Source organism: Leopardus geoffroyi, chromosome A1 (assembly GCF_018350155.1).
Source record: "Leopardus geoffroyi isolate Oge1 chromosome A1, O.geoffroyi_Oge1_pat1.0, whole genome shotgun sequence".
NCBI classification, from domain to species: domain Eukaryota; kingdom Metazoa; phylum Chordata; class Mammalia; order Carnivora; family Felidae; genus Leopardus; species Leopardus geoffroyi.
Window position 1 is genome coordinate 117,710,566 of NC_059326.1, and position 22,799 is coordinate 117,733,364.

A 22,799-nucleotide genomic window follows, 5' to 3' on the forward strand; every position below is an offset into this window, starting at 1 on the left:
GGACTGTGCCCTGGCCGGGGCCAGCCACCCTTTCATCTCCGCTCCAGGGACGCGCAGGGCTGGGAACAGCCGTGGGAGGCGAGGCTTGGAGACTGGGTTCGTGCAGGAGGCCGGGGACTTGGGGGCCTCAGGTGACTCCCAGGAATGCAGTGCTTGGCCTGGGGTTGGGGCCTGAGTTTTAGTGCTGGGGAAGGGTGGGGGCAGGAAGAGCAGAATCGCTTCCTTCGAGTCTCCTAGAGTTGGGCCTAGCTCTGCCTTCAGGTTAACTTTTAGATGTCATGGTTTTACCTAGATATTACAACCTCTTTGCTTTAAATATAATTGGATTTTTCTTGCTTTATTTTTAAAGCTTAATCTTTACAGCAATCTATACTAGAGAAAAGGGAAGGTCCCTGGTCTTCCCAGGTCTCCACCTCAAGGTAACATTGCTAACAAAAATGATATGAAAACAGGGAGGGGGACAAAACATAAGAGACCCTTAAATACAGAGAACAAACAGAGGGTTGCTGGAAGGGTTGTTGGGGTGCGGATGGGCTAAATGGCTAAGGGGCATTAAGGAATCCACTCCTGAAATCATTGTTGCACTATATGCTAACTAACTTGGATGTAAAAAAAAAAAAAAAAAAAGATAACATTGCTAACAGTTTAGACTACATTTCCAAATTGTTTTTCCTTGAATGTGCTTCTATTTTACAGAAATGGGAACACACCACACAATGAGCTAGGTGGCCACCTTCTGCAGTTCCTGTCATTGGGCTCACGGCTCCCCGTGGGCCCACCTGCAGCTCCAGGCCAGCTTGATAGAGGTGGTGTTACTCTGGTGAGGCCCTGATGAGAAGGAGTGGTGGAGCTAATTTGCAGGGGGAAAAAATGCAGTCAGAAATCTCATTTCCACATGAGGACCGTAGATGTTTCACAACCGCAGTCTCCAAACGCATCAGATAAATGGGGGAGGGGTGGTGCTCATCAGCAGCTGCCTTCGGGTGTGTCCAGGAAGAATGACTTCATGTGACTTTAAGCGGGCCTGTCCCTTCCACCCCAACCCCCATTACCTTTTTGTAGGGAACCAGTTCCAGGTCCATGTCAAGGCTGGCAGCTCTGGAATCAGAGAGCTTAGGGACAGATCAGAAGGATCTGGTGTAGTCAATTCCCAGTTCTTGAGTGAGTGACTCAAAGGACTCAACTTCTCCAGCTCTGAATTTTCTCTTCTGGAACAAACGGTTTGAGTGGGATTAGTAACATTGACCTTATGTATCTGTTGGAAGTATTCGATGATACAGTAGTATAGCTTGGCTTTCATGGCCAGCCATCATTACTCCTTATTTCCTCCCACCTTCCTTACAGCCCACTCTCCACCCTCCAAATGTTCTCTACCCTAACCTCCTGCCCCCTCATGTTCCTCCCACTGCATGCCTGGGGTTCATCTTACCCACACCCAGCCTTCCGTCCTCTTGTAGAACCAAAATGGGCTAATTAAAAGAATTGTGGATTCACCCATAGAGTGGAACATTCTGCAGCTCTCCTGTGACAGATGTTTTTCTACTCTTTCATTGCCCCTGTTCCGAGTAAACATCTGGCCCCCAGGCCCAGAAAATCCTGCTCGGTCCCCAGGGTTCATATGAGTTTTGTGAAGCTGGCCCTGCCCTTTGGCCTAAGATCTAATCAATTAGAGAGCTCCATGCCCCTGGCCATGATTAATTCAGGGCTAGGCAGACATGGAAGATGCTAACCCAAGGGCAGCTCACAGGCTCCCTTCTCCTTTGTGGCTTCCCACTGTGGCCGCTGGAAGTTAACTACTCTCCCAGCTCCTCAGCCAGGATGTGGCCCGGTAACCTAGTTCAGGACAATGAAGTAAAAAGATGGCCCTGGGAAGTTACTTTACTTTCAGAGAAAAGTGACATGCTCGCCAAACAGTCTCTGTTCCTTGCCTTTTCTTCTTGCCGTGAAGGCAGATGTGATGCTTGGAGCTGGAAAAGCCATGTTATAACCATGAGGCAATAAGTGTAAGGATAGAGTGAGGGCTAGAAAGAGCTTCTTAATATTTGACCAATGCTGGGACTCCTGCTTCTGGACTTCTCCTAAGTAAATAACAAATATCCTTATGGTTTAAACTGTTAGAGTTTTCTGTGACTTGAAATTGAAGACATGACTCATCGTTACAGCAGATGACTCAGGTCTTCCTTGGGGCTTATGCTGGTATTTTGAGGATATACATTGGGGGGAGCTGTAAAATCCAGGAAAGCTTAGAACTACCAATGAGAAAAGTAGAAACATCTAAAACAGATACCTAACCCTGATGACATCATTTGAGCCATGTCTGAAGCCAGATATATCGTTAAGTTCAATAACCCGGTGAATGGATGAGTGAAAACATAGGTAATTTTTTTTTTTTTTTTTTTTTTTTTTTTTTTACCATGAGGCTAGTTAGAGGAAATTCTGGAAGGATACTTATCTATTGCTGCACAATAGATTATCCCAAAACTCAATGACTAAAAGCAGTAAGTTCAATAAGGGCTACAAAGAAATGTACTGTCAAGCCACGAAAAGACCTGAAAGGAAACTCAAGTGTGTTATCACTAAGTGAGAGAAGCCAGTCTGAATAGGCTCTGTCTACTGTAATATTCCAAACGTGTAACATTGTGGAAAAGGCAAAACTAGAGAGATGGTAAAAAAAAAAAAAAATCAGTGGTTGCCAGCAGTTAGGGAGGAGGAAGGAATGAATAAGTGGAGCACAGAGAACTCTTAGGGCAGTGAAACCATTCTGTAAGATGCTATAGTGGTGGATACATGTCTCTATACATGTGTCTAAATCTATGGAATGTGCAAGAATGAGCCCCTATGAAAACTATAGGCTTTGGCGGATTACAGTGAATAAGTGTAAGTTCATCGGTTCCAACAAATGTACCACTCTGGCGGGAGATGGTGATAACCAGGGAGGCTGTGCATGTGTAGGCACAGGAGGTATATGGGCATTCTCTGTACCTTCTCTCTTTTTTTTTTTAACATTTATTTATTTTTGAGAGAGAGTGTGTGAGTGGGAGAGCATCAGAGTGAGAGAAGGGCAGAGGATCTGAGGCAGGCTCTGCGTTGACAGCATAGAGCCCAGTGTGGGGCTGGAACCCACAAACCGTGAGACCGTGACCTGAATCAAAATAGGAAGCTTAACTGACGGAGCCCCCTGGGTGCCCCTGTACCTTCCTTTCAGTTTTGCTGTGAACCTAAAACTGCTCTGAAGAATCCTTTTAAAAACATGTATTTTTAATCATCTCTCATGATTTCTAATGTGCTAGACATTCAGACAGGGTACAGTGGAGCCTCAAATGTAAGACTCACAGGCTGGAGCTGGAATCATGAGGCTCATTTGCTCACAGGCCTGGTGGTTGATGCTGGCTGTCGGCTGGAACACTCACATAGGGCCTCTCCTTGTGGCCTGGGCTTCCTCCAACATGGTGGCTGGGTTCCAAGGGCAACCATATTCGACAGACGTGAATGGCTTATCATGGAATGGACTTCAGAGCCACACTCTCTGGCTATGAATCTCAGCTCTACCATTTACTAATTGGGTAACTTCTGGTAAGTCACTTAATTTCTCTGTTCCCTGGTTGCTTCATCCATAAAATATGAAAATATCTTCCTTATAGTATATGCTATTATAACCACAAATAATTACCTCGGGGAGGAACAAATGATCTTAATAGACGTAAGACACTGAGAACAGTGCCTGGCACAGTTAGCCATTGCTAAGGGATCATTTTGAGATGGGTCTCAAAAGAGAATTAGGATTTGGTCTTGAAGAAGAGGGAGAAGGCATTATAGACAGGGATTATCAAAGGCACAGAGGCACAGAGGCTGCGGGTAAGGTGTTCACCAATTCAAGAAGTAAAAACACAGGACACAGTTAAATTTGAATTATTTCTAATGCCTATTTGCATATACTTTGAGATAAAAAAAATTACATGAGACATACTTATTCTAAAAACAGAGTTGTTTATCTGAAATAAATTCTAAGTATCTAAATTACACACCTGTTTATTTCATTATATTTCCTTGGTTATTTGGTTCTCCTTAATAGTTCCTCGTTTTGCAGAATTTGCTTATAAAATTCCCTGAAGTTACAGTCTTTGTTCCATTTACATTTTAACATGATTTCTGCAGTGATCACATTCTTTTTTTTTTTTTTTAAGTTTATTTATTTTGAGAGAGAGCGAGAGCAGGGGAGAGGCAGAGAGAGAGGGAGGGAGCATCTCAGGCAGGCCGTACACTATCAGCACGGAGCCCGATGCGGGGCTCGAACTCACAAACTGGGAGATCATGACCTGAGCTGAAATCAAGAGTTGGACGCTTAACCGACTGAGCTCCCCAGGAACCCCACATTCAACTTATTCTGTTCCTGAGCAGTGAACATTTGTTAATGAGAAATCGTGCTCAGCATTAGCATTATGAGCCAGCATATGGAACATCTACTTGCAAAAAGTTACCAACCCTGAGCATCGCGCTTCAAATGTTATTGGCTGAAGCACATAATACCATCTTTCACAGCATAACCTGCTTTTCCAACTCTGCAGGATTCCACTGCATCTCTTGATCAATAATTTTGTAAAATGTCCACCAGCAAAAAGCATGGTCTTCAATTTTTGTTCGTTTTTTCTTCTGTGTTACCCATGTTGATTCTACTTGTTCCCATGCTAAAAGAGTGTTGAGTAACATCCAAGTAAAATAGTCAAATTTTGTAATGGATGAAACCCATTTCAAAAGATAATCATGGCAGGTGCTGAAATAGTTATCTACTGGACTGAAAGTTATTTTCTGGTTCATACATAATGTACTTTTTAACAAGAGTTTTGATAATAAAAGGGACAAGTTTTTCATCAATTCTCGTTTAACACATTCAACAAGTTCCTTAATAATGGAGCACCTCCATTACACTGTTAGCTGTTCTTTCAATTTGCACAATCCTACTGCCAAATTGATACTGAAAACTATGAACAAGAAATAAGTAGGGGCACCTGAGTTGGCTCAGTCAGTTGAGCGACTGACTTCAGCTCGGGTCATGATCTCACGGGGTTCATTGGTTTGAGTCCCAGGTCGGACCGTGTGCTGACAGCTCAGAGCCTGGAGCCTGCTTTGGATTCTTTGTCTCCCTCTCTCTCTGCTTCTCCCCTACTCTCTCTCTCTCTCTCTCTCTCTCTCAAAAAAGAAAAACATTAAAAAATGAAAAAAAAAAAAAGAAAGAAAGAAAAAAGAAAGAAAGAAAGAAAGAAAGAAAGAAAGAAAGAAAGAAAGAAAGAAAAAGAAAAAGAAGTAAACTTCATTCAATGCATTATTTAAAAAGCCAACAGGGGGCGCCTGGGTGGCTCAGTCGGTTAAGCGTCCGACTCCAGCTCAGGTCATGATCTTGCTGTCCGTGAGTTCGAGCCTCGCGTCAGGCTCTGTGCTGACACCTCAGAGCCTGGAGCCTGTTTCAGATTCTGTGTCTCCCTCTCTCTCTGACCCTCCCCTGTTCATGCTCTGTCTCTCTCTGTCTCAAAAATAAATAAACGTTAAAATAAAAAAATTAAAAAAAAAAAAAAGCCAACAGGAATTTTGAACCAACAACTGGCTTCTTAGAGAGTATTTCTTAGAGAAGAAAACCCTTTTCTTTAGAATTCAAGTATCATCTCAGTCCTTCACATAAATGGAGGATTTTCTCAACTGTGTGTTAACGAGAATTAATGGTTTTTCAATGTAAGAGAAATGAAGAATACTGAATGCCAATAAAATCAAAATCCTTAAATTGCTCACTTAGAATAGTATCAATGCTGAAGTAAGAGAGCAATTTCATGACAGTTACTCCAATCTCAGTAAAAAAGACATGAGTGGTGACTGGGTGGCTCAGTCGATTAAGCATCCGACTTGGGCTCAGGTCCTGATCTCCTGGTTCCTGAATTCGAGCCCCATGTTGGGCTCTGTGCTGACAGCTCAGAGCCTGGAGCCTACTTCAGATTCTGTCTCCCTCTCTCTCTGCCCCTCCCCTGCTCATGCTCTGTCTCTCGAAAAGAAATAAACATTAAATTTTTTTTTAAAAAAGACATCAGGTACTGTTGAGTAGCATTATGCAGAATATCAGCAGGATAACTAACCATAGAATTATTTATGTTGTGCTTCAACCTTGAATAAGCAGGATTTATACCCTTATACAAACATTCACCAAAAGTTATGTTCATATTATCTCCAACAAAAGCAGTAAAAAAATTTTCAACAGTTCTTTTTTTATATACACAATAAAACTGTACATATTTCATGTATGTGATTTGATGAGTTCGGACATATGCATACCTCCGTGAACCATCACCACAGGCAAGGTAATACACATCTCCATCACCTCCAGAAGTTTCCTGGGCCCTTTTGGGGTGTGTGTGTGTGTGTGTGTGTGTGTGGTGAACTGTGTGTGTGTGTGATGAACTCAGTAAAAGAGTTTCTGCATAAATTTGCAGAAACTTTCTGAGGTCTTATCTGGAAGAGATTCTACTCAGAATAGCCCTATTAGCAAGCTTTTTTAACCAGAAAAATATTGCACAAAAGAAAAGTTGTTTCTGCCTTGAGATTACTTGCACTGTGGCTATGCCATAAGGTGAGACATTTAGATCTTTCATCATTTCAACAATACTAAATACAGCTTTTACAATTTTATTATAGAAGTGGATGCTACTATTTGAAAATTTTCTTACAATTTTAGAATCAGAAAACACTTTCAGCAGTAGTATCTTTGAATGGTTATTTGAGCTTGAAGACTGATGATGATACACAGTGTGGAAGTCCATTACATTTCTGCTGCAAGTATTTTATCATTTTAACCTGAATCTCTCTTTTAAAAAAATCTGTTTATCACTCCCCTTAACACTAGTTGAGGAAGCCATACATCTCTTATGCGTAGCTGTTACCATATGCTGGTTTATATGTGGCTTTCCACCATTTTTAAAATATGAAATGACCAATTGCACACCGTGGAAACCTTAAAAGGAATTTTTCCTCGCTCACTAAATGACTATGCTCAGAAAGTTCACAAAATTTATGGTTGCTTTTGTTTGTGGGGGGGTTCAAATATACACAAATAAAAAATAGACAATAGAAACAGTCCAAGAGTCAAAGAGATTGAATGTGAAGAGCTCACAGGTGCAACAATGCACCTGCACTCCGAAGTCTGATCTCACAACCAATCATAAACAGGGGTCCAGATGTTAAAAGGGCTGCATAATTGCAAACTAATATTAAATTGAACTTTATGTCTGACGCACAAAGATGAACTTCATGTTTGCTTGAAAGTGAGACGTGTGCTTTTACGGCCAAGTCTCCTGAACAAAGCTAGAGCTGATTTTCTGTAAGGGTTGGGGGGAGTGTGACAAGGAGCTGGTGGACTTTCAGAAGAGGAATTATTTAGGAATTTAAGGACCCTCAGCTGTGTTCGTGTATCGCTAGGGCAAGGCTGCTTTTGACTTGCTGACTTTGAAGCCTGGACTGTGGAATGAGGGACTTGCTGATTGGCTGTTGTCTAGGAGCACAGGGCTGTCACTGATTGGCTGGCTTTCAGAGGCATGGGGCTCTCCTTCCTCGAATCTCTCACTTTCTGAAGCCTGGTTACCGGGGTGAGTATCGCTGATTGGCTGATTTTCAGAACAAAAATCGCTATTTTTTATTAATGGTGGGTAGTGTTCACCGCTTGGGACTTTAGCCAAAGAACAGTATTTTCCTTTCCTGAATGTGAAAATAAGTACCTTTAATTTGCAGCCTTCCCTTTTATAATTACCTCAGTTAAACCTGCGGAGACCATAAGGGGTTGTCCAGATCTATATTGGTAGAGTTATGCTTTTCAGTTAGTGTGGCCATTTAATTGATTTAAATACCAATTATGGTGGAGGAAAAATAACTGAAACTTTTTAGTAACTTAGTTTTAAAAAGCTGAGTACATGGCACACCTGGGTGGCTCAGTTGGTGGAGCATCCTCCTCTTGATTTCAGCTCAAATCAGCGTGGAAACTGCTTAAGATTCTCTTTGTCTCCCTCTGCCCCTCTCCCCTCTTTCTCTCTAAAATAAAAAAAAAATGGGGGCCCCTGGGTGACTCAGTCGGTTAAGCGTTCCACTCTTGATTTCAGTTCAGGTCATGATCTCCTGGTTAGTGAGATGGAACCCTGTGTCGGCTCTGCACTGACAATGCGGAACCTGCTTGGGATTCTCTCTCCCTCTCTCTCTGCCCCTTCCCTGCTCATGCTCTTTCTTTCTCTCTCAAAATAAATAAAAACATTTAAAAAATAAAATGATAATAAATTAGTTTTAAAAATAGGTTAATAAAAAGCTCAATACGTTCAGGGCATCCTGAAAGTTAATAGATAGTTAATAGAGAGTGCAGGACAAAGTACAGAACATGTCCTGTATAAACTCGCAACTCTGGGGAAAGTTCAAGAGTAACAGAAGAATCCCCACCCCCAACCCCCAACAGAAGGAACTGTAATTCTCATTTCCTCCTAAAAGGTCATTCATTATAGCCCTGCTTCTTAAAGGAGCATATTGGAAACAACGTAAGTGCCCATCATGGGGAAACTGGTTGGATAAAGTTTTGCACATCTATACGATGGCATATAATGCAGCAGTTAAAAAGGAGGAGTTCTGTGAACTGCTATAAAGACTACCCCCATAGTTAAAAAAAAAAAAAAAACAAAACAAGGACGGGGCACCTGGCTGACCTAGTCAGTTAAGTGTCTGACTTTGGCTTAGGTCATGATCTTGCTGTTCGTGGGTTTGAGCCCCATGTTGGCCTCTCTGCTGTCAGTGCAGAGCCCGCTTTAGATCCTCTGTCCCCATCTCTCTGCCCCTCTCCCTCCTCAAAAAATAAACATTAAAAAAACTAGGGGTGGCTGCGTGGCTCAGTTGGTTGAGTGTCTGACTCTTGATTTTGGCTCATGTCATGATCTCGTGGTTTGTGAGTTCAAGCCCCACATCGGGCTCTGCACTGTCAGCTCAGAGCCTGCCTGGGATTCTGTCTCTCTTCCTCTCTCTCTGCCCCTCCCCTGCTCGCTCTCTCTGTCTCTCTCTCTCAAAATAAATAAATAAAACAATTTTTTTAAATAAATAAAAGAGCAAGATGCAGAACTCCAGGTATGGTATCATTTGCACTGAAGTATGCATGAGGGTCATGGAGGTAGAAATAAATACATGTTCCTATAGACTATCTCTGGAATGATATTCTAGAACAGTTGTGGTGATCTCCTTGAGGGGAGGAGAACTGAAAAGCTGGGAAGCTGAAGCAAAAGAAGCAGGAAGTCTTCCTTTTCATACTGCTTGATTTTTAAATTTTTTAAATCTATTTTACCTTGAGAGAGAGAGAGAGAGAGAGAGAGTGCGTGTGTGCATGAGTTGGGGAGAGAGGGAGAGACAGAGAGACAGACAGAGAGAGAGAGAGAGAGAGAGAGAGAGAGAGAGAATCAAGCAGGCTGCACGCTCAGTGCGTAGTCTGATGTGGGGCTCAATCCCATGACCCTAGGATCATGACCCAGGGTCAGATCAAGAGTCAGATGCTCAACCGACTGAGCCACCCAGATGCCCCTTGTTTGATTTTTTTTATCCTTTGTGAGTGCATTACCTATGCTAAATGCTTCTGATTATTTTTATGTTTTTTTAAGTTTATTTATTTTGAGAGAGAGTGTATGTGCACACAAGCAGGGGAGGGGCAGAGAGAGAGAGGGAAAGAGGGAATCCCAAGCAGGTGCTGTGCTGTCAGCGTAGAGCCCGATGCAGGGCTCAATCTCACCAACTTCAAGATCATGACCTGAGCCAAAATCGAGACTCTGATGCTTAACGGACTGAGCCACCCAGATGTCCCACTTGTAATTATTTTTAAAACAGTGGTTTCAAAAATCAAGTGTGTGACCTGGGCATAGATAAAAGGCACAGGTTTGATATGTTTGAGGGTGTGGACAGGATGTTTCCTGAGCCTGGTGACTCTTCTGCTCTAGGGTGGACTTCCGAGGCTGGTGGACCAGCTGTGTGGGATGTTTCCCACGTCTCCAAATCTCTTCCACATCACAGAGCACAGGAAGCAGCCTGGGGCTGAAAGGAAAGCAATGTCATCCCACATAGCATATGACCAAGAAACAGAGCTCACAGTAAATGCACTAAATTTCACAGGCAGCCAAAGGAAACAGGAACCATTCTCATTATTCTGTGTAGAGTTCACTTCCTGGGAGCTCTCTGTTGCTGATGGAGACAAACAAACAAACAAACAAACAAGAAGGGTACTCCATAGCCTCCTTGGAATTTCATAGCTGAAAGTCTTCTCCCTGGAGAGTCAGTCTGCCTTGAGAAGAATAGCTTCTTTCCTGGCAAAACCAGTTTTCTACAGCACAGAATGTGTTAGAGTATGATAAGCACTGGGAAACGGAGAGTTTGGGAGCAGAACCCACTGTAGCAGATAATCACTGTCATCCTAGGAGCTGATGTTCGCTGAGAAGGTATTGTGTTATGTGGACTGTGCTAAGTGCTTTGCGTGCATTATCATGTCAGTCCTTAGAACAACTCTATGGGGTAGGCACAGTTATTCCAATTCTACTAACGAGAAAACTGGTATACAGAGGTTTAGAATTTCACCCGAGGTCATGTAAATGGGTGATCTGGGGCTTGAACCCAGCTGTCGGCAGTCTTAGCCATTCAATCATACTTCCTCCAAAAGAGGGCTTATCCAACACAGCCTAAAAGCCAGTTAAAAAGCACCAAGCATTCATTGAGCACCTACTGTGTGCCTGGGACTGGGAGAGGTACCATGGGAGACATTTGATGTTTGAGTGTTAGTGTGACTCTTGGAATGTGATTTTCTTTAATTGAGGTGAAATTCACATGACATGAAACTAACTATCTCAAAATGAACAATTCAGTGGCATTTAGTACAATCACAGTGTTGTATAGCCATCACCTCTATTTAGTTTCAAAACATCTTCCTTACCCCAAAAAGGACCCACCTCCTCATTAAGCTGTTTCCCTCCATTCTTCCCTCTTCTCAGCCCCTCTAGCCGCCAAATCTGTGTTCTGTTTCTGTGGATTTACCTATTTTGGATATTTCATATAAATTGAATCATAAAATATATGACCTGTGTCTGGCTTCTTTCACTTAGTATGTTGTTATCAGGGTTTATCCACATTGTAATAGGTATCAGTACTCCATGCTTTTTTCTTTTATTAGATTCCATAATATCATATACCACACTTTGTTTATCTATCCACCCATTGATGGGCATTTGAGCTATTTCCACATTTTGACTATTATAAATGTTACAGGGCAGAGAACCAGTTCCAAACTTAGGTTCACCTGCTCATCGCTTGAAAATCAAGAGAGGAATGATGGAAGGAAAGGAAAGGTTGGTTTATTCAGGAAGCTGGCAACTTGGGAAGATGGTAGGCTAATGTCTCAAAGACCATCTTCCCTGTCCAGGGGAAGCTGTAGAGTTTAAAGGAGAAAGCATTGGAAAGGGGGGGGGGGGGCTACACCCAAGAGAAGCCCATGTGGTTACTCATATGTGGACATGACCCTTCACAGACTTGCTGGATCAGTGGCAGCTGTTTTCGAAGGCTTATCTTCTGGAAAAGTTTGGTTCTTCATGCCCCAAAACCAGTGGTCTGCAAATGTCAAGGAAAGTAAGTTGTTTCTGCTGTGCATCAAGGGACAGGCTAGCAAGCAAGGAATGCATAAGCTTGAAGCAAGCTAACTGTTAGGACGGGCTGGAGTGCAGTAAATTTTAAAAAATAAAAAACCACTCAAACCACTGCTGTGAACATGTGTGTGCACGTACTTGAATAGCTGTTCTCAGTTCTTTGGGGTTTACACCTAGGAGTGGAATTGCTGGGTCACATGGTAAGTCTATGTTTACCTTTTTGAGGAACCCCCAAATTGGAATGTGCTATTTTGACATTGGAGTCTTTTCTTGGTACCTTGGCTCTCCCTTATCCAAGCAAAGAAGAGAGCTCCTTTCCAGGGCGAACAAGAGAAACACAGTGTGGTGTAGTGAAGACACAGGCTGGCGTAGTTTTGAATCTCTGTTCTACCACTTGTTGATACTAGGTGTGTGGCCTAGTTGTAAGCCTCTTTGAGACTGTCTCCTTATGTGTAGAAATGGAGATGATCCCATTGTCCATCCATCCATCCATCCATCCCTTCACTGCATCTGCTGAGACTGTTGTGGGCCAGGTGCTGGGGTCAGAGAAAGCCTTCATCGGATCTATGGAAGGAAAATGGGGTGGTGTGGGGAGGACCCAGGAGTGGATTTTTGTAAGCTTATTTATTTTGAGAGAGAGAGAGAGAGAGTAAGCAGGGCAGGGACAGACAGAGAGGGAGACAGAGAATCCCCAAGAATCTGTGCTGAGAACACAGAGCCTGATACAGAGCTCAAACCCACAAACTGTGAGATCATGACCTGAGCCTAAATCAAGAGTCGGACGCTTAACCGACTCAGCCACCCAGGTGCCCCAAGAATTTTTTTTTTAATTTTATTTTTTAAAATTTACATCCAAATTTGTTAGCATATAGTGCAACAATGATTTCAGGAGTAGAAGAATCTTTATTTTTTTAAAGATTTTATTTTTAAATAATCTCTATACCCAACATGGGCTTGAACCTACAACCCGGAGGTCAAGAGTCACATGCTCTACCAACTGAGCCAGCCAGGAGCCCCAAAAGCAAGAATCTTTTTGTCATGAGCATAATCACTCCCTTTAGTCACAAGTAGTCAGTGAGTATGTCCAAGTAGGACTGCAGCCCATTCCTCTCTATCCCCAGCAGCAAACACAGGGCCTACAGAAAGAGATATGTCATTTAGGGTTCTGGAGTGGAAAGCAGCAGAAACTGAGTGGCTTGGTTTAACAGATATTCCTGGAAAAAAGATCGCAATGGCTCCCAGAATCGCAAAAGTAACTAAGCACTCAGCCCTCCAGGAGGCCGGGAAGACACCAGGCCGTTATAGGCATGTTAGCACCAGCAGCCATGGATCTGCACCCCCCTGGGGCTCTGCTCCCATGCTCCGACCTCGTCTCCACTTGAGGGCACCCTGCCAGGCTCCCGGAGCATCCTGCCGCAGCTCAGGGCCTGAGTGCCACTACAGGTGCTGCCTGTCACTGTAGGTTGGTCTTTGCACGACTCCTGGGGGTTTCTTCATGTTATGGTCATCAGAGGTTTGAATTCTCATTATGACAATTTTCTAGCAAATACCAGTAACATGTCTTGAGGAAAAGTGTCTCTGTCTGAAGTCACTCCTGGGGCTGAAAGAGCAAAACTGGGTCTGGAACTAACAGTGAAAATCAGCTTGCACTGCCCAAGAATGAAGCCAGGAGGACAGAGAAGATAAAGCCAGCTGGAAAGCCAACAGGAAACACTTTCTCCCAAAGTCATGTAGAAACTATGAAATGTCATAAGGACCTCTCTTTGGGTGACCGATGCTTTCTGATCTGTGACAAAGGCCTTCTTTGCCATTCTCATCTGTTACGGAGGACAACCAACTACTCAGCCACCCTCATGACACAACAGCTTTCAATCCCCAGTTAACTCTGCTTTTCTCAATCCTGAGTCCTAAAGAGTAACACGAGCAGTCCTGTGGAAGGCCCCACCTCACCACATCAAGACAAGAAATATGATTGCATCACTGCAGGCTCCTTCCTGGTGGCCTCTGACTGATGAGGCTTAACGGGACTGTCAGGGTCTGGAATAGAGGACTGTGATTGGCAGCCCCGCCAGGACCGTGGGATGGAGGGCTGAAGTTCGTCCAAAACAAGGTGGAATGCTGTTATTAGGGAACAGTGAAAGGACTGGGCTTCCAGACCCAAGACGTCCAAACTCCAAGAGTCTATGCTAACAATCATGCTAATTGTTATTGCGGTCGTGTTCTTAGCAAATGTCTTATAAAATTATAGATGATAATAACAATGCTTAACGGTGATTGGGCATTTGCTATGTGCCAGGCATTGCTTGTTTATTTAATTCTTGAAGCAACCTATTTTATAAGGTCTTCTGCCAGTTCTGGGCCATGCCATCTGGGAAGGGAGAGTCATCCAGCGTGAAGACGAGAGGTTGCCAGCTTCCAGCTCTGGGTGCCACCTCAGTGACTACTCTGGCCTAGCAGTGTTCCCTGGATCTCTCTAGATCTTTGTTGGAGATGTATGAAGTTAGAAGTGGGTACTGGCCCAACATGCCCTACTTTAGGTCAGGACTCGCCCTCCACTCTGGCAGCAATAATGGTAATAAACACTCTTAAGTTGCTTTACTACGTACCAGAGACCGTGCTAAGAGTTTTGCATTTATCATTTCACTTCATCAGCAGAGCAGCCCTGTGAGCTACATGCTTCTTTATTTGACAGATGAGCAAACTGAGGCCAGGAGAGGTTTCTTGCTAAGGTCACATAGTTGATGAATGACAGAACCAAGATTTGAACCTAAGGCTGTTTACAGCTCATGTGCTAAAACCACAAGGCTACATTGCTTGAATGACCTGAGACCATCTGTAAATGCAGCCTCTGTTTACATTTTTATAATTATTTATGTAGTTTTTCATATATATATATATTTTTCATATATATATATTTTCATATATATATATTTTTTTATATATATATTTTCATATATATATATATATATTTTTTTTTTTAAGTGTGCTCCACACTGGATGTGGTACTTGAGCTCACAGCCCTAAGATAAGACCTGAGCAGAGATCAAGAGTTGGACACTTAACTGACTGAGGCACCCAGGTGCCCCCATATTTAAATATATTTTTAATAAATTAGTGAAAAGCACTTAGCCCAGGGCCTGGCATGAGATTCATGAGCCATTATTACAGTTATAATGGGTGTGACCTTGACCAGTATGTAGAATCCTATTCCTACTGTAACTTTAGGTTATGATTCTCCCTTTATCTTCATTGCTCAGTGATGATCAGTTTGCATGGCTCTTAGATGCTTTCCATCTCTCCCCCAAATGCCATCTGCCAAATTTTTCCCTCACACTCTTTATGCGGCAAAGACTTAGGGGCAAGTGCTTAAAAATTAAAAGCATCTCTAAGCAAATTTTTTTAAGAAGGAAAAAATGCTGTTGTCGTGGGGTAAATAAGTGATCGGCCCCTAATTTTTCTGTTTGCAGTCTCAGGAATCTGGGATCTGGGGAGAGAAAGGGGATGTGGAGACCATGATGGCTGTCCCATAGACCGGGGAAAGCCCAGGGTTGTCTCTGCTGCTGAAAGTAGCCAGAAGGGCTCAAAGAACAGGTTCTGACCATTGACGTCACTGTCACAATGGGCAGCTGGGCCAAAAGGTAGGTTCCTGGGCCCCATCTCAGGCACACGGGGGCAATATTTCTGGAGATGGTGCCCATGAACCTGCATTTAGCATGTTTTCTGGTGAAGAGCTATAGTCTAATTCTAATATCAAGAACAAAGAGACTAGGGTAAGGCTGGGGTCACTGTCAGAGTGTAGCAGGATTCTCACACAGAGTCGTGACGCTGAGTCTTTTCTTTCCAGGAAGCAACTTTATTCGGGCCAGCACTGCTCAGTTGGGTTTGTACCCAAAGAACTGAGCCCGGAATGTCATGTGGTGTAGTTTTTTATATACTTGCTATTTCTTTGTCTCCCATGTATAGCAACACACAAACATGTAGTCTGATTAAGTGGTCTCACGTTACAAGGTCATGAGGGATGTTGTCACATATGCATATAGCCAGGTTGCCTTGAGATTTGTTTTCTCTTTTTTCTTTCCTTAAGGAGGGGGCCCTACCACAAGAGGAGCAACTATTTTTATGTATTTATTTATTTATTTTTAGTTTATTTTTTGAGGCAGCGGGGAGGGGTAGATGGAGAGGGAGAGAGAGAATCCCAAGTAGGCTCTGCACTGTTAGCTCAGAGCCTGATGTGGGACTCAAACTCATGAACCATAAGATCATGACCTGGACTGAAATCAAGAGTTGGATGCTTAACTAACTGAGCCACCCAGGCACCACAAGGAGCAATTATGTTTAAAAAATGCTTTGTGGATGGCCATCTTTTTAGATGCTTTCTTTCTTTCTTTTTTTTTAAAGTAATCTCTGCACTCAGTGTGGGGCTCAAACTTACAACCCCAAGGTCAAGAGTCACATGCTCTACCAACTGAGCCAGCCAGGCACCCCCTAGGGGTCTTCTGTTCTGCATTTATATGTCTTCCTTGCAACAGCTTTTCATCATGGCCTCACTTGACTTTCTAACATCAATTTAATTATTACATTAGTGCTCTAAGGGTCCACCTCTGGAGAATGCAATGGGGGAGCGATCACTGTCCCTCCTTCCACCAGACACGATTCTGCTCACAGAGGCTGATTGCATAGGACCTACCCTCCTTCCAGGCCCCTCACCCTTTTTCTTATTTCTTTTGGTCTTTGCTGCTACTCTTTCATCATAGGGGAGGCAGAGAGAATGCTCCTAGAATGTGAAAGACCCATTTCCCTTGTGAAATTCAAAGTGAAATTCACATGAATCAGTTTTCCTTTGGATTTGAGGTGCTGTTATTTTGGACCTAATTTAGCATGCCCTGGATTGAGAGAATTGGAGCCTGTTTATTTATCTCTTTGGCTGACCTTCCCTCCCTTCTTTCTGCTTTGTTTTCTTTTCTCCAGCTGCTGTTGCAAGTTTCATTTATCAGTCTGGCTTGCTTTGGGGTGCCAGGAGAGGAGGCTGGGCTTGAGTCTGTGCCTGGCTGGAGGATTAAGAGGAGGCTCTAGGAGCATTGTAGGAAGAAAGGAATAAATGCATGTAAAACACCTTGCTACAACTTGGTTACACAACAAAAACAAACAATCCCAACTGGAAAATGGACAAAGGATTTGCATATACATGTCTCCAAGGAACATATGCAAAAGCCAATAAGCACAAGAAAAGATACTCACCATCACTAACCAGTAGGGAAATGCAAATTGAAACCACAATGAGATACCACTTCATACCCATGGGATGTTATTTTAAGAAAAAGAAAATAAGAAGTGTTGATGAAGATGTGGAGAAATTGGAACTATTGTGCACTGCTGGTGGGAATGGAAAACAGTATGGTAGTTCCTCCAAATTAAAAATGGAATTACCATATGAACCAGCAATCCTACTTGTGGGCATATACCCAAAAGCATTGAGAGCAGGGACTTGAAAAGACACTTGTACACCTTCATTCATAGCAGTATTATCCACAATGGTCAGGAGGTAGAAACTATCCAGGTGTCCACTGACAGATGAATGGTTAAACAAAATGAGGTCTGTACGCACAGTGGAATGTTATTCAGCCTTTAAAAGGAAGGAAATTCTGACACATGCTACGATATGGATGAATCTTGAGGACATTATACCAAGTGAAATAAGCCAGTAACAGAAGGATAAATGTTATATGATTGCATTTATATTAGGTACTTAGGGTAGTCAAATTCAGAGACAAAAAGTCGAACAGTGGTTGCCAGGGACGGGAGGCAATGGGGAAGGGAGTTTCAGTTTGGGAAAATGGAAAAAATTCTGGAGATGGCTGGTGGTGACATTTGCATACCAGTGTCAATGTACTTAGTGCCACTGAACTGTATACTTAAAAATGGTTAAAGTAGTAAATTTTATTTTATGTATATTTTACTACAGTAAAAAAAAGGGGGGGGCAATAAAGGTACCTACTTCAGGGATTGTAAATAATAGCCAGTATTAATTGAGCCTGTGCTATCTGCTGGGTGCTGCTCTAAGAACTTTACATGTGTGTTTCATGTAATCCTCACACAGACATTTAAGGCAAATCTTTTTCTTTCTTCTTCTTCTTTTTTTTTGGTGGTCATTTCATGGATTTAGAGACTGAGGCTCAAGGAGCTAATAATGGTCAATCATCCACTGAAAAGCAGAGACAGGTTTGAAACACAGATCTGGTCCAAGTGAAGCCTCTGCTGTAACTTCTTAGGGTAAGAACTTGGCCTTGGCACTGCCATTTCCCCGGTGTACCTACAATAGCACCTGGCGCATAGTAGTTTCTCAATAAAACACGTTGGCTGAATGAGTAGCTCCAGAGCCTGTGCTCGCAACCTCTCTGCCAAATGGGATAGTGCATGGACAGCACTCAGCACAGTGCCTGTCACACTGTAAATGGACAATGAATAGAAACAAATTTTCACGACTGTTATGGGCTCTTCCATATGGCGGGGAGCTCGGAGGAGGGATAGAAAATTCATCCCCCAAATCTGTCCTGTGGACCAGACTGGGGCTGTGAAGGTGGCTGGTTCTTTCCTCAGCCCACTCCTTCCTTCTTGGCTTCCTTCTGCCTTTTTTACACTTTTGTTCTCCTCTGCTCCCAATTGGACTGAGCTTCTTTAAGAACAAGGTGGTGACATCTTTGTGTTCCTTCAGCGGCTCCTCCACACAGGGCTTTAGACTCAAAGGGCATGGAGAAATAGAGCGGAAACCCCTGTGCACTTTCTGAATTGGAGGTGGGCAGGCTTCTCTTCAGTGGATGCTGAGGGCCCTTGAGGAACTCAATGCCAGTTAAAACCCCTACTTCTTTGCTTCCTCCAAAGACCCTGCAGGTTGGCCCTGATATACAAAGCTAGTCCTTTCCCAGTTGGGAAGCATTCTGGTCAGAACCAGGAAAAAAGATCAGAAAGAAAAGACTTTCAGAATATTGATAGGAAAAGACAAATTCCCAAAATCGATGTACTAACAGACTTAAAAAAGGGAGCAACCACTCGAAGTTAGGGTACTGCTCTTTGTTTTTGCTCACCAATTCAGTATTTACGGATGTGCGCTTCCCCTGACTTTGCTCTCTGTCAGACCTTCAGCCGTGGATCAGCCCTGCAAGCAGTCGTTTTGTCTGAGGGCTCCCGGACAAACAGGAAGTGCCATGTCTAGAGATCTGCTGATCTGGAAAATGCATGGCTCTGGGCTTTGGTTGGGTGAGGAGTCGGGGCCTTGTCCTTTGCCCCAGGAGAACAAAGAATTTCTATCATGACTACAACATAAACCCCTCTGGAGAAACCTGCCCCGGTTGTTTTCTCTGAGGCCTGGGTTTGCCTAGAAAATTGCCTTTGACTTCCACCCAGGCAGTTGTGGGTTTTGTTTTTGTTTTTTAATGTTTATTTATTTTTTGAGAGAGACAGAGCATGAGCAGGGGAGGGGAAGGGCAGAGAGAGAGAGAGGGAGTCACAGAATCCAAAGCAAGCTCCAGGCTCCGAGCTCTCAGCCCAGAGCCCTATATTGAGCTTGAACCCACAAACGGTTGAGATCATGACCTGAGCCGAAGTTGGACGCTTAACCGACTGAGCCAGCCAGGCAGCCCCCAACTAGGCAGTTTCTGATGCCTCTTACAGACATTCTAAACAAATCGTTCATCTTTTTTTTCTACTTGATTCATCCACATGGACCAGTCCCTTAAATACCTCTGCTTCTCCCACCCCAAAAAGCCTGGGTATTCAGTATCATTTCATGAAGGGAGGATTGTATATAAAGCACTGTTTTCTAAAATTCAAAGATTGCATACCACTTCATTAGTTTTTTGGTTGCTATTATCCATGTACTGTCTGTGTTATTACTTAATATTTTTTAGTCATTTTTTAAACTTTAGCATTATTCTAATCAGTTGTTATCTATGAAATCATAGATTTCATGTTCCATTATATACACACGTACTTATATACACACAATTTTTTTAAAGATTTTATTTTTAAGTAACCTCTACATCCACTGTGGGACTTGAACCCACAACCCAAAGATCAAGAGTTAGAGGCTCCACCGACAAAGTCAAGCAGGAGCCCCTACACACACAATTTTAAATAAGTACATAACTAGTGAGAAAAATGTTACAGAAATCATCAGGTATATTTACTCTACCTCAGGAGCACAGGCCTAAGTTATGGTGTTCCAAGTAAAACTCTGGAGGTAGATTCTGTCAGGCTTGAGTGGAACCAATGTCAGCCACGGCCTTGGGGACCTTCCTGGCCAGTGGGTTGGGAATTTTCCTGGCCATCTTCTATGTGAGTCCCAGAGCATGCTCTTCAACTCTGGGGTCAAACCCCGCAAGAAGGCACTCTGTTTATGAGAATCATCCCACACTCCTATTAGCATTGGAGCCTTCTCCACAAGTTTCTGTTTTTCCTTCTATTACCCTGCTGGTTTCACCCTGCTCCCCCACACCGTGGATCTAGCCTGTACAGTGCAGACAAGTCAGCTGACTTGTGAGGTTGCCCTTAGAACTCTGACAGGTATCCTCAGTTCCAGAGAGGGCTGGTCAACTGAGCTAGGCAGCCGTAGGCTGCTTCTCTTGGCTCGAAGTGTCTCTTAAACCCTCTTTTTTTAAAGGTTTATTTAAAAATGTATTTGTTTATGTTATTGAAGTATAACTTTTAACATTTTTTTAAATGTTTATTTTTGAGAGAGGGAGAGACAGAGCATGAGTGGGGGAGGAGCAGACAGAGAGGGAGAAACAGAATCCGAAGCAGGGTCCAGGCTCTGAGCTGTTAGCACAGAGCCCAATGCAGGGCTCAAACCCACGAATCAGGAGATCATGACCTGAGCTGAAGTCGGACACTTAACTGACTGAGCCAGCCTGGCGCTCATACTTCATATCATTTTTATATCTTAAATGTACAGTATCATGAATTTTTATGTAAGTATATACCTATGAAACTACGACTCAAATCAAGGTACAGTCCTGTGGCTTTTGATATGGTAGCTACCAGCCATGTGTGGCTATTGAGCAGTTGAAGCATGGCTAGTTAGAATTGAGATGTGCTGTAGGTATAAAATACACTTTCAACAACTTAGTACAAAAAAAGGAATATATATCATTGATAATTTTTAGTGATTAAATGTCCAAATGACAATATTTTGGATATTAAATAAAAATATATCCCTAAAATTAAACTTCACTGTTTCTGGGGGCACCTGGGCGGCTCAGTTGGTTGAGTGTCTGACTCTTGATTTTGGCTCAGGTCATGATCCCAGGGTCGTGGGATTGAGCCCCACCTCGGGCTCTGTGCTGGGTGTGGAGCCTACTTAAGATTCTCTCTCTCTCCTTCTGTCCCTCTCCCCAGCTCACACTCTCTCTCTGGAATAAAAAATAAAAAATAAATAAATATGGCTACTAGAAAATGTTAAATTGCATAGACAGCTTGCGTTATATGTTTTTTGGACAGTGCTGGTATAGAACATTCCCAGCATCCCAGAAGTCTCCCTCATGTTCCTTTCCCATCAATACCCCCCAGGTAACCCTTATCCTGATCTCTATCATAGCTTCATTTGGCCTGTTCTTGGCCTTCATGTAAATAGAATAATGTGTGTACACAGATCAACGTTAGATCTGTGAAGTTCATTCATGTTCCACCATGTTGTAGAGGCTTATTTTTTCAGTATTCTGTAGTACTCTGTGGTATTAGTAGGCAACAGTTTATTTCACCCAGTCTATCGCTGATGAACACTAGTGTTTTCCCAGATTTGGGTTGTTGTTAGTAAAGTTATTGTTAATTAGCTGTAATGATTTTGTGTGTGTACTTAGTGTACATAAACAGACACTTCTATTGGTATAAACCCAGGAAAGGAATGGCTGGGTCATGGGGCAGATGCTTGTTTTGCTGTAGTAATATCCTGTGACATTTTTTCAAAGTGGTTGTTAGACTTTGCACTCCTGTCAGCTGTGGACGAGAGTTTTGGTAGTCCTATATCCTCATTGGCGCTTGGTCTTGCCAGTCCTTTTGCTTTTAGCTGGTCTTGTAGAGAGGCAGTCAGATTTTGAATTGAAAATAATTCTTACAATTTTCTTCTCTTTACAAGGTGACAGACACCCACCTAGAGGATGTGTAGAACACGTACACAGGCAAAATGAAGACAATAAAAATACCCATCATCTCAAGTCAACTCCTGTTAATCTTTGACGAATATCCATCCTACATTTATTAGCGTGTATACTGAAAAAAATGACAAACTACAGTAATTTTTGCTAACAATGTACAATGCCCATCTTTACATGCCCATGAACATTCATCTACAGGGCAGTTTTTAAAAGCTAAATGGTATTCCATTTTATGGATGTGCCATAATCTATCAGTACCCTTAGTCTTGAGCGTTTAGGCTATTAGCAATTTTTCACTCTTATACACAGTGTTGTAATGAGCACCCTTGCCATTAAATCTTTGTTCTTGTCTTTAAATTTTTTCCAACAGTGGAGTTGCTTGTTAAAAAGGCTCGTATGCGTGTTTTGAAGGCTGCCTGTCTGTCTCTCTGAGCGGCTTCGTCCCCGGTCTTGACAGCAAAACCCTTCTCTTTTCAGTGAATGCCATTTTGAAGGCAAGAGGGCAAGAGAATATTCTCTAGAACACAGAGTTGCTCCTTCCTAGATCTGATGCGCAAGAGACACTGGTTCTCTAAGAATGCTAGGTCAGCTATTAATGCAGAAACTCAGGCAGGTCATGTGCCTGGGGCAGAGAGGGAGCTGCTGGGTTTTTTAAGGAAGCGATATCTGGACCAAGGAAGGGGAATGTGTTATCTGTGAGAAGGTAAGTGCTAACTAGGTGAGACAGAGACCAAAGGGGGTCTCTTAGGTGAGGTCTATAAAAAGGGTTTGGGGAATAACAGAGCATTGCGTCTTGGTTGCTGTTAGGGCTCTAATCCATATCTCCATGGAGCTCCATGGCTCCATCTAATTAACGGGACGTTTCTCTGTGGGAGAGACGATAAATGTCTGGAAGCAGATACAAGGACTTGTGTCCGTACCTACTCCTTTGGCTTGCCTTGAGCACTCTACAGAGAGAGGGACTTATAGAAAGAAACTG

The 22,799-nt window shown here is 42.9% G+C and overlaps 1 long non-coding RNA gene across 2 annotated transcripts; it reads left to right on the forward strand.

The window, feature by feature from the left end:
- The first annotated feature begins 89 nt into the window (after positions 1-89).
- On the forward strand, positions 90-20,454 carry LOC123605343. Of its 2 annotated transcripts, XR_006715730.1 has the most exons (4): positions 90-419; positions 697-820; positions 3,372-3,573; positions 20,410-20,454. It is a non-coding gene; the product is annotated as an uncharacterized LOC123605343 (long non-coding RNA). The 2 variants fall into 2 exon arrangements; XR_006715729.1 differs by lacking the exon at positions 20,410-20,454 and having other exon boundaries at positions 3,372-4,020.
- Positions 20,455-22,799: the final 2,345 nt, after the last annotated feature.